This window comes from Spea bombifrons, chromosome 2 (genome assembly GCF_027358695.1).
Source record: "Spea bombifrons isolate aSpeBom1 chromosome 2, aSpeBom1.2.pri, whole genome shotgun sequence".
Lineage (NCBI taxonomy): Eukaryota > Metazoa > Chordata > Amphibia > Anura > Pelobatidae > Spea > Spea bombifrons.
In genome coordinates this window covers 142,553,333-142,560,832 of record NC_071088.1, presented here as the reverse complement: position 1 = coordinate 142,560,832, position 7,500 = coordinate 142,553,333, and the positions used below count along the sequence as shown (strand labels likewise).

Sequence of the window (7,500 nt, the reverse complement as noted above, 5' to 3'; positions counted from 1 at the left end):
GCAGCAGCAGCAGCAGCAGCAGCAGCAGCAGCAGCAGCAGCAGCAGCAGCAGCAGCAGCAGCAGCAGCAGCAGCAGCAGCAGCAGCAGCAGCAGCAGCAGCAGCAGCAGCAACAGAATAAGAGAAGTAAAATAAAAAACTTTCACACCTGCGGCCATACCACCCTGAAAGCGTCCGATCTCGGAAGCTAAGCAGGGTTGGGCCTGGTTAGTACCTGGATGGGAGACCGCCTGGGAATACCAGGTGTTGTAGGCTTTTAATTTTTTCTCACAGTCCGGGGAGAGCTTTTTGCCATGTGTTTCTTGCTCATCATCAAAGCTTTAAACCCTTGTTTGAACCTTCTCACCTTCTCTGTCCTGTCCCAGGGCTTATAATTCTTTCTGTCTGACGACAAGCAGCAGCAGCAGCAGCAGCAGCAGCAGCAGCAGCAGCAGCAGCAGCAGCAGCAGCAGCAGCAGCAGCAGCAGCAGCAGCAGCAGCAGCAGCAGCAGCAGCAGCAGCAGCAGCAGCAGCAGCAGCAGCAGCAACAGAATAAGAGAAGTAAAATAAAGAGCTTTCACACCTGCGGCCATACCACCCTGAAAGCGCCTGATCTCGGAAGCTAAGCAGGGTTGGGCCTGGTTAGTACCTCGATGGGAGACCGCCTGGGAATACCAGCTGTTGTAGGCTTTTTCTTTTCTCACAGTCCGGGGAGAGCTTTTTGCCATGTGTTTCTTGCTCATCATCAAAGCTTTAAACCCTTATTTGAACCTTCTCACCTTCTCAGTCCTGTCCCAGGGCTTATAATTCTTTTTGTCTGACGACAAGCAGCAGCAGCAGCAGCAGCAGCAGCAGCAGCAGCAGCAGCAGCAGCAACAGAATAAGAGAAGTAAAATAAAAAACTTTCACACCTGCGGCCATACAACCCTGAAAGCGCCCGATCTCGTCTGATCTCGGAAGCTAAGCAGGGTTGGGCATGATTAGTACCTGGATGGGAGACCGCCTGGGAATACCATGTGTTGTAGGCTTTTAATTTTTTCTCACAGTCCGGGGAGAGCTTTTTGCCATGTGTTTCTTGCTCATCATCAAAGCTTTAAACCCTTATTTGAACCTTCTCACCTTCTCTGTCCTGTCCCAGGGCTTATAATTCTTTTTGTCTGACGACAAGCAGCAGCAGCAGCAGCAGCAGCAGCAGCAGCAGCAGCAGCAGCAGCAGCAACAGAATAAGAGAAGTAAAATAAAAAACTTTCACACCTGCGGCCATACCACCCTGAAAGCGCCCGATCTCGTCTGATCTCGGAAGCTAAGCAGGGTTGGGCCTGGTTAGTACCTGGATGGGAGACCGCCTGGGAATACCAGGTGTTGTAGGCTTTTAATTTTTTCTCACAGTCCGGGGAGAGCTTTTTGCCATGTGTTTCTTGCTCATCATCAAAGCTTTAAACCCTTATTTGAACCTTCTCACCTTCTCTGTCCTGTCCCAGGGCTTATAATTCTTTTTGTCTGACGACAAGCAGCAGCAGCAGCAGCAGCAGCAGCAGCAGCAGCAGCAGCAGCAGCAGCAGCAGCAGCAGCAACAGAATAAGAGAAGTAAAATAAAAAACTTTCACACCTGCGGCCATATCACCCTGAAAGCGCCCGATCTCGTCTGATCTTGGAAGCTAAGCAGGGTTGGGCCTGGTTAGTACCTGGATGGGAGACCGCCTGGGAATACCAGGTGTTGTAGGCTTTTAATTTTTTCTCACAGTCCGGGGAGAGCTTTTTGCCATGTGTTTCTTGCTCATCATCAAAGCTTTAAACCCTTATTTGAACCTTCTCACCTTCTCTGTCCTGTCCCAGGGCTTATAATTCTTTCTGTCTGACGACAAGCAGCAGCAGCAGCAGCAGCAGCAGCAGCAGCAGCAACAGAATAAGAAAAGTAAAATAAAGAGCTTTCACACCTGCGGCAATACCACCCTGAAAGCGCCCGATCTCGTCTGATCTCGGAAGCTAAGCAGGGTTGGGCCTGGTTAGTACCTGGATGGGAGACCGCCTGGGAATACCAGGTGTTGTAGGCTTTTTCTTTTCTCACAGTCCGGGGAGAGCTTTTTGCCATGTGTTTCTTGCTCATCATCAAAGCTTTAAACCCTTATTTGAACCTTCTCACCTTCTCTGTCCTGTCCCAGGGCTTATAATTCTTTCTGTCTGACGACAAGCAGCAGCAGCAGCAGCAGCAGCAGCAGCAGCAGCAGCAGCAGCAGCAGCAGCAGCAGCAGCAGCAGCAGCAGCAGCAGAATAAGAGAAGTAAAATAAAAAACTTTCACACCTGCGGCCATACCACCCTGAAAGCGCCCGATCTCGTCTGATCTCGGAAGCTAAGCAGGGTTGGGCCTGGTTAGTACCTGGATGGGAGACTGCCTGGGAATACCAGGTGTTGTAGGCTTTTAATTTTTTCTCACAGTCCGGGGAGAGCTTTTTGCCATGTGTTTCTTGCTCATCATCAAAGCTTTAAACCCTTATTTGAACCTTCTCACCTTCTCTGTCCTGTCCCAGGGCTTATAATTCTTTTTGTCTGACGACAAGCAGCAGCAGCAGCAGCAGCAGCAGCAGCAGCAGCAGCAGCAGCAGCAGCAGCAGCAGCAACAGAATAAGAAAAGTAAAATAAAGTGCTTTCACACCTGCAGCCATACCTCCCTGAAAGCCCCCGATCTCATCTGATCTCTAAAGCTAAGCAGGGTTGGGCCTGGTTAGTACCTGGATGGGAGACCGCCTGGGAATACCAGGTGTTGTAGGCTTTTTCTTTTCTCACAGTCCGGGGAGAGCTTTTTGCCATGTGTTTCTTGCTCATCATCAAAGCTTTAAACCCTTATTTGAACCTTCTCACCTTCTCTGTCCTGTCCCAGGGCTTATAATTCTTTCTGTCTGACGACAAGCAGCAGCAGCAGCAGCAGCAGCAGCAGCAGCAGCAGCAGCAGCAGCAGCAGCAGCAGCAACAGCAACAGAATAAGAGAAGTAAAATAAAAAACTCTCACACCTGCGGCCATACCACCACGAAAGCGCCCGATCTCGTCTGATCTCGGAAGCTAAGCAGGGTTGGGCCTGGTTAGTACCTGGATGGGAGACCGCCTGGGAATACCAGGTGTTGTAGTCTTTTTCTTTTCTCACAGTCCGGGGAGAGCTTTTTGCCATGTGTTTCTTGCTCATCATCAAAGCTTTAAACCCTTATTTGAACCTTCTCACCTTCTCTGTGCAGTCCCAGGGCTTATAATTCTTTCTGTCTGACGACAAGCAGCAGCAGCAGCAGCAGCAGCAGCAGCAGCAGCAGCAGCAGCAGCAGCAGCAGCAGCAGCAGCAGCAGCAGCAGCAGCAGCAGCAGCAGCAGCAGCAGCAGCAGCAGCAGCAGCAGCAGCAGCAGCAGCAGCAGCAGCAGCAGCAGCAGCAGCAGCAGAATAAGAGAAGTAAAATAAAAAACTTTCACAACTGCGGCCATACCACCCTGAAAGCGCCTGATCTCGGAAGCTAAGCAGGGTTGGGCCTGGTTAGTACCTGGATGGGAGACCGCCTGGGAATACCAGGTGTTGTAGTCTTTTTCTTTTCTCACAGTCCGGGGAGAGCTTTTTGCCATGTGTTTCTTGCTCATCATCAAAGCTTTAAACCCTTATTTGAACCTTCTCACCTTCTCTGTCCTGTCCCAGGGCTTATAATTCTTTTTGTCTGACGACAAGCAGCAGCAGCAGCAGCAGCAGCAGCAGCAGCAGCAGCAGCAGCAGCAGCAGCAGCAACAGAATAAGAGAAGTAAAATAAAAAACTTTCACACCTGCGGCCATACCACCCTGAAAGCGCCTAATCTCGTCTGATCTCGGAAGCTAAGCAGGGTTGGGCCTGGTTAGTACCTGGATGGGAGACCGCCTGGGAATACCAGGTGTTGTAGGCTTTTAATTTTTTCTCACAGTCCGGGGAGAGCTTTTTGCCATGTGTTTCTTGCTCATCATCAAAGCTTTAAACCCTTATTTGAACCTTCTCACCTTCTCTGTCCTGTCCCAGGGCTTATAATTCTTTCTGTCTGACGACAAGCAGCAGCAGCAGCAGCAGCAGCAGCAGCAGCAGCAGCAGCAGCAGCAGCAGCAGCAGCAGCAGAATAAGAGAAGTAAAATAAAAAACTTTCACACCTGCGGCCATACCACCCTGAAAGCGCCAGATCTCGTCTGATCTCGGAAGCTAAGCAGGGTTGGGCCTGGTTAGTACCTGGATGGGAGACTGCCTGGGAATACCAGGTGTTGTAGGCTTTTAATTTTTTCTCACAGTCCGGGGAGAGGTTTTTGCCATGTGTTTCTTGCTCATCATCAAAGCTTTAAACCCTTATTTGAACCTTCTCACCTTCTCTGTCCTGTCCCAGGGCTTATAATTCTTTTTGTCTGACGACAAGCAGCAGCAGCAGCAGCAGCAGCAGCAGCAGCAGCAGCAGCAGCAGCAGCAGCAGCAGCAGCAGCAGCAACAGAATAAGAGAAGTAAAATAAAAAACTTTCACACCTGCGGCCATACCACCCTGAAAGCGCCCGATCTCGTCTGATCTCGGAAGCTAAGCAGGGTTGGGCCTGGTTAGTACCTGGATGGGAGACCGCCTGGGAATACCAGGTGTTGTAGGCTTTTAATTTTTTCTCACAGTCCGGGGAGAGCTTTTTGCCATGTGTTTCTTGCTCATCATCAAAGCTTTAAACCCTTATTTGAACCTTCTCACCTTCTCTGTCCTGTCCCAGGGCTTATAATTCTTTCTGTCTGACGACAAGCAGCAGCAGCAGCAGCAGCAGCAGCAGCAGCAGCAGCAGCAGCAGCAACAGAATAAGAAAAGTAAAATAAAGTGCTTTCACACCTGCAGCCATACCTCCCTGAAAGCCCCCGATCTCGTCTGATCTCGAAAGCTAAGCAGGGTTGGGCCTGGTTAGTACCTGGATGGGAGACCGCCTGGGAATACCAGGTGTTGTAGGCTTTTTCTTTTCTCACAGTCCGGGGAGAGCTTTTTGCCATGTGTTTCTTGCTCATCATCAAAGCTTTAAACCCTTATTTGAACCTTCTCACCTTCTCTGTCCTGTCCCAGGGCTTATAATTCTTTCTGTCTGACGACAAGCAGCAGCAGCAGCAGCAGCAGCAGCAGCAGCAACAGCAACAGAATAAGAGAAGTAAAATAAAAAACTTTCACACCTGCGGCCATACCACCACGAAAGCGCCCGATCTTGTCTGATCTCGGAAGCTAAGCAGGGTTGGGCCTGGTTAGTACCTGGATGGGAGACCGCCTGAGAATACCAGGTGTTGTAGTCTTTTTCTTTTCTCACAGTCCGGGGAGAGCTTTTTGCCATGTGTTTCTTGCTCATCATCAAAGCTTTAAACCCTTATTTGAACCTTCTCACCTTCTCTGTGCAGTCCCAGGGCTTATAATTCTTTCTGTCTGACGACAAGCAGCAGCAGCAGCAGCAGCAGCCGCAGCAGCAGCAGCAGCAGCAGCAGAATAAGAGAAGTAAAATAAAAAACTTTCACAACTGCGGCCATACCACCCTGAAAGCGCCCGATCTCGTCTGATCTCGGAAGCTAAGCAGGGTTGGGCCTGGTTAGTACCTGGATGGGAGACCGCCTGGGAATACCAGGTGTTGTAGGCTTTTAATTTTTTCTCACAGTCCGGGGAGAGCTTTTTGCCATGTGTTTCTTGCTCATCATCAAAGCTTTAAACCCTTATTTGAACCTTCTCACCTTCTCTGTCCTGTCCCAGGGCTTATAATTCTTTTTGTCTGACGACAAGCAGCAGCAGCAGCAGCAGCAGCAGCAGCAGCAACAGAATAAGAGAAGTAAAATAAAAAACTTTCACACCTGCGGCCATACCACCCTGAAAGCGCCCGATCTCGTCTGATCTCGGAAGCTAAGCAGGGTTGGGCCTGGTTAGTACCTGGATGGGAGACCGCCTGGGAATACCAGGTGTTGTAGGCTTTTAATTTTTTCTCACAGTCCGGGGAGAGCTTTTTGCCATGTGTTTCTTGCTCATCATCAAAGCTTTAAACCCTTATTTGAACCTTCTCACCTTCTCTGTCCTGTCCCAGGGCTTATAATTCCTTTTGTCTGACGACAAGCAGCAGCAGCAGCAGCAGCAGCAGCAGCAGCAGCAGCAGCAGCAGCAGCAGCAGCAGCAGCAGCAGCAGCAGCAGCAGCAGCAGCAGCAGCAGCAGCAGCAGCAGCAGCAGCAACAGAATAAGAGAAGTAAAATAAAAAACTTTCACACCTGCGGCCGTACCACCCTGAAAGCGCCTGATCTCGGAAGCTAAGCAGGGTTGGGCCTGGTTAGTACCTGGATGGGAGACCGCCTGGGAATACCAGGTGTTGTAGGCTTTTAATTTTTTCTCACAGTCCGGGGAGAGCTTTTTGCCATGTGTTTCTTGCTCATCATCAAAGCTTTAAACCCTTGTTTGAACCTTCTCACCTTCTCTGTCCTGTCCCAGGGCTTATAATTCTTTCTGTCTGACGACAAGCAGCAGCAGCAGCAGCAGCAGCAGCAGCAGCAGCAGCAGCAGCAGAATAAGAGAAGTAAAATAAAAAATTTTCACACCTGCGGCCATACCACCCTGAAAGCGCCCGATCTCGTCTGATCTCGGAAGCTAAGCAGGGTTGGGCCTGGTTAGTACCTGGATGGGAGACCGCCTGGGAATACCAGGTGTTGTAGGCTTTTTCTTTTCTCACAGTCCGGGGAGAGCTTTTTGCCATGTGTTTCTTGCTCATCATCAAAGCTTTAAACCCTTATTTGAACCTTCTCACCTTCTCTGTCCTGTCCCAGGGCTTATAATTCTTTCTGTCTGACGACAAGCAGCAGCAGCAGCAGCAGCAGCAGCAGCAGCAGCAGCAGCAGCAGCAGCAGCAGCAGAATAAGAGAAGTAAAATAAAAAACTTTCACACCTGCGGCCATACCACCCTGAAAGCGCCCGATCTCGTCTGATCTCGGAAGCTAAGCAGGGTTGGGCCTGGTTAGTACCTGGATGGGAGACCGCCTGGGAATACCAGGTGTTGTAGGCTTTTTCTTTTCTCACAGTCCGGGGAGAGCTTTTTGCCATGTGTTTCTTGCTCATCATCAAAGCTTTAAACCCTTATTTGAACCTTCTCACCTTCTCTGTCCTGTCCCAGGGCTTATAATTCTTTCTGTCTGACGACAAGCAGCAGCAGCAGCAGCAGCAGCAGCAGAAGCAGCAGCAGCAGCAGCAGCAGCAGCAGCAGCAGCAGCAGCAGCAGCAGCAGCAGCAGCAGCAGCAGCAGAATAAGAGAAGTAAAATAAAAAACTTTCACACCTGCGGCCATACCACCCTGAAAGCGCCCGATCTCGTCTGATCTCGGAAGCTAAGCAGGGTTGGGCCTGGTTAGTACCTGGATGGGAGACCGCCTGGGAATACCAGGTGTTGTAGGCTTTTTCTTTTCTCACAGTCCGGGGAGAGCTTTTTGCCATGTGTTTCTTGCTCATCATCAAAGCTTTAAACCCTTATTTGAACCTTCTCACCTTCTCTGTCCTGTCCCAGGG

The 7,500-nt window shown here is 50.2% G+C and overlaps 16 non-coding genes and 5 pseudogenes across 16 annotated transcripts; all 21 read left to right on the top strand.

The window, feature by feature from the left end:
- Positions 1-145: 145 nt before the first annotated feature.
- LOC128480158 (uncharacterized) lies at positions 146-254 on the top strand (annotated as a pseudogene).
- A 305-nt stretch (positions 255-559) lies between these two features.
- Positions 560-668, top strand: LOC128480614 (uncharacterized; annotated as a pseudogene).
- Positions 669-887: 219 nt separating this feature from the next.
- On the top strand, positions 888-1,006 carry LOC128478968 (5S ribosomal RNA). The gene has a single exon (XR_008349864.1). It is a non-coding gene; the product is annotated as a 5S ribosomal RNA (ribosomal RNA).
- A 224-nt stretch (positions 1,007-1,230) lies between these two features.
- LOC128476197 (5S ribosomal RNA) lies at positions 1,231-1,349 on the top strand. The gene has a single exon (XR_008347217.1). It is a non-coding gene; the product is annotated as a 5S ribosomal RNA (ribosomal RNA).
- A 236-nt stretch (positions 1,350-1,585) lies between these two features.
- Positions 1,586-1,704, top strand: LOC128478622 (5S ribosomal RNA). Its single transcript, XR_008349530.1, has one exon. It is a non-coding gene; the product is annotated as a 5S ribosomal RNA (ribosomal RNA).
- A 209-nt stretch (positions 1,705-1,913) lies between these two features.
- Positions 1,914-2,032, top strand: LOC128477134 (5S ribosomal RNA). The gene has a single exon (XR_008348118.1). It is a non-coding gene; the product is annotated as a 5S ribosomal RNA (ribosomal RNA).
- Positions 2,033-2,278: 246 nt separating this feature from the next.
- Positions 2,279-2,397, top strand: LOC128477431 (5S ribosomal RNA). The gene has a single exon (XR_008348403.1). It is a non-coding gene; the product is annotated as a 5S ribosomal RNA (ribosomal RNA).
- A 233-nt stretch (positions 2,398-2,630) lies between these two features.
- Positions 2,631-2,749, top strand: LOC128479088 (5S ribosomal RNA). Its single transcript, XR_008349978.1, has one exon. It is a non-coding gene; the product is annotated as a 5S ribosomal RNA (ribosomal RNA).
- A 237-nt stretch (positions 2,750-2,986) lies between these two features.
- Positions 2,987-3,105, top strand: LOC128479142 (5S ribosomal RNA). Its single transcript, XR_008350030.1, has one exon. It is a non-coding gene; the product is annotated as a 5S ribosomal RNA (ribosomal RNA).
- A 327-nt stretch (positions 3,106-3,432) lies between these two features.
- Positions 3,433-3,541, top strand: LOC128480131 (uncharacterized; annotated as a pseudogene).
- A 228-nt stretch (positions 3,542-3,769) lies between these two features.
- LOC128478918 (5S ribosomal RNA) lies at positions 3,770-3,888 on the top strand. Its single transcript, XR_008349816.1, has one exon. It is a non-coding gene; the product is annotated as a 5S ribosomal RNA (ribosomal RNA).
- Positions 3,889-4,121: 233 nt separating this feature from the next.
- LOC128478880 (5S ribosomal RNA) lies at positions 4,122-4,240 on the top strand. Its single transcript, XR_008349778.1, has one exon. It is a non-coding gene; the product is annotated as a 5S ribosomal RNA (ribosomal RNA).
- Positions 4,241-4,482: 242 nt separating this feature from the next.
- On the top strand, positions 4,483-4,601 carry LOC128476195 (5S ribosomal RNA). The gene has a single exon (XR_008347215.1). It is a non-coding gene; the product is annotated as a 5S ribosomal RNA (ribosomal RNA).
- Positions 4,602-4,822: 221 nt separating this feature from the next.
- Positions 4,823-4,941, top strand: LOC128478398 (5S ribosomal RNA). The gene has a single exon (XR_008349318.1). It is a non-coding gene; the product is annotated as a 5S ribosomal RNA (ribosomal RNA).
- A 210-nt stretch (positions 4,942-5,151) lies between these two features.
- Positions 5,152-5,270, top strand: LOC128479615 (uncharacterized; annotated as a pseudogene).
- Positions 5,271-5,486: 216 nt separating this feature from the next.
- On the top strand, positions 5,487-5,605 carry LOC128477383 (5S ribosomal RNA). The gene has a single exon (XR_008348359.1). It is a non-coding gene; the product is annotated as a 5S ribosomal RNA (ribosomal RNA).
- Positions 5,606-5,811: 206 nt separating this feature from the next.
- Positions 5,812-5,930, top strand: LOC128476194 (5S ribosomal RNA). Its single transcript, XR_008347214.1, has one exon. It is a non-coding gene; the product is annotated as a 5S ribosomal RNA (ribosomal RNA).
- A 287-nt stretch (positions 5,931-6,217) lies between these two features.
- Positions 6,218-6,326, top strand: LOC128480310 (uncharacterized; annotated as a pseudogene).
- Positions 6,327-6,541: 215 nt separating this feature from the next.
- On the top strand, positions 6,542-6,660 carry LOC128476193 (5S ribosomal RNA). Its single transcript, XR_008347213.1, has one exon. It is a non-coding gene; the product is annotated as a 5S ribosomal RNA (ribosomal RNA).
- A 225-nt stretch (positions 6,661-6,885) lies between these two features.
- On the top strand, positions 6,886-7,004 carry LOC128476192 (5S ribosomal RNA). Its single transcript, XR_008347212.1, has one exon. It is a non-coding gene; the product is annotated as a 5S ribosomal RNA (ribosomal RNA).
- A 267-nt stretch (positions 7,005-7,271) lies between these two features.
- LOC128476191 (5S ribosomal RNA) lies at positions 7,272-7,390 on the top strand. Its single transcript, XR_008347211.1, has one exon. It is a non-coding gene; the product is annotated as a 5S ribosomal RNA (ribosomal RNA).
- The last annotated feature ends 110 nt before the right edge of the window (positions 7,391-7,500 follow it).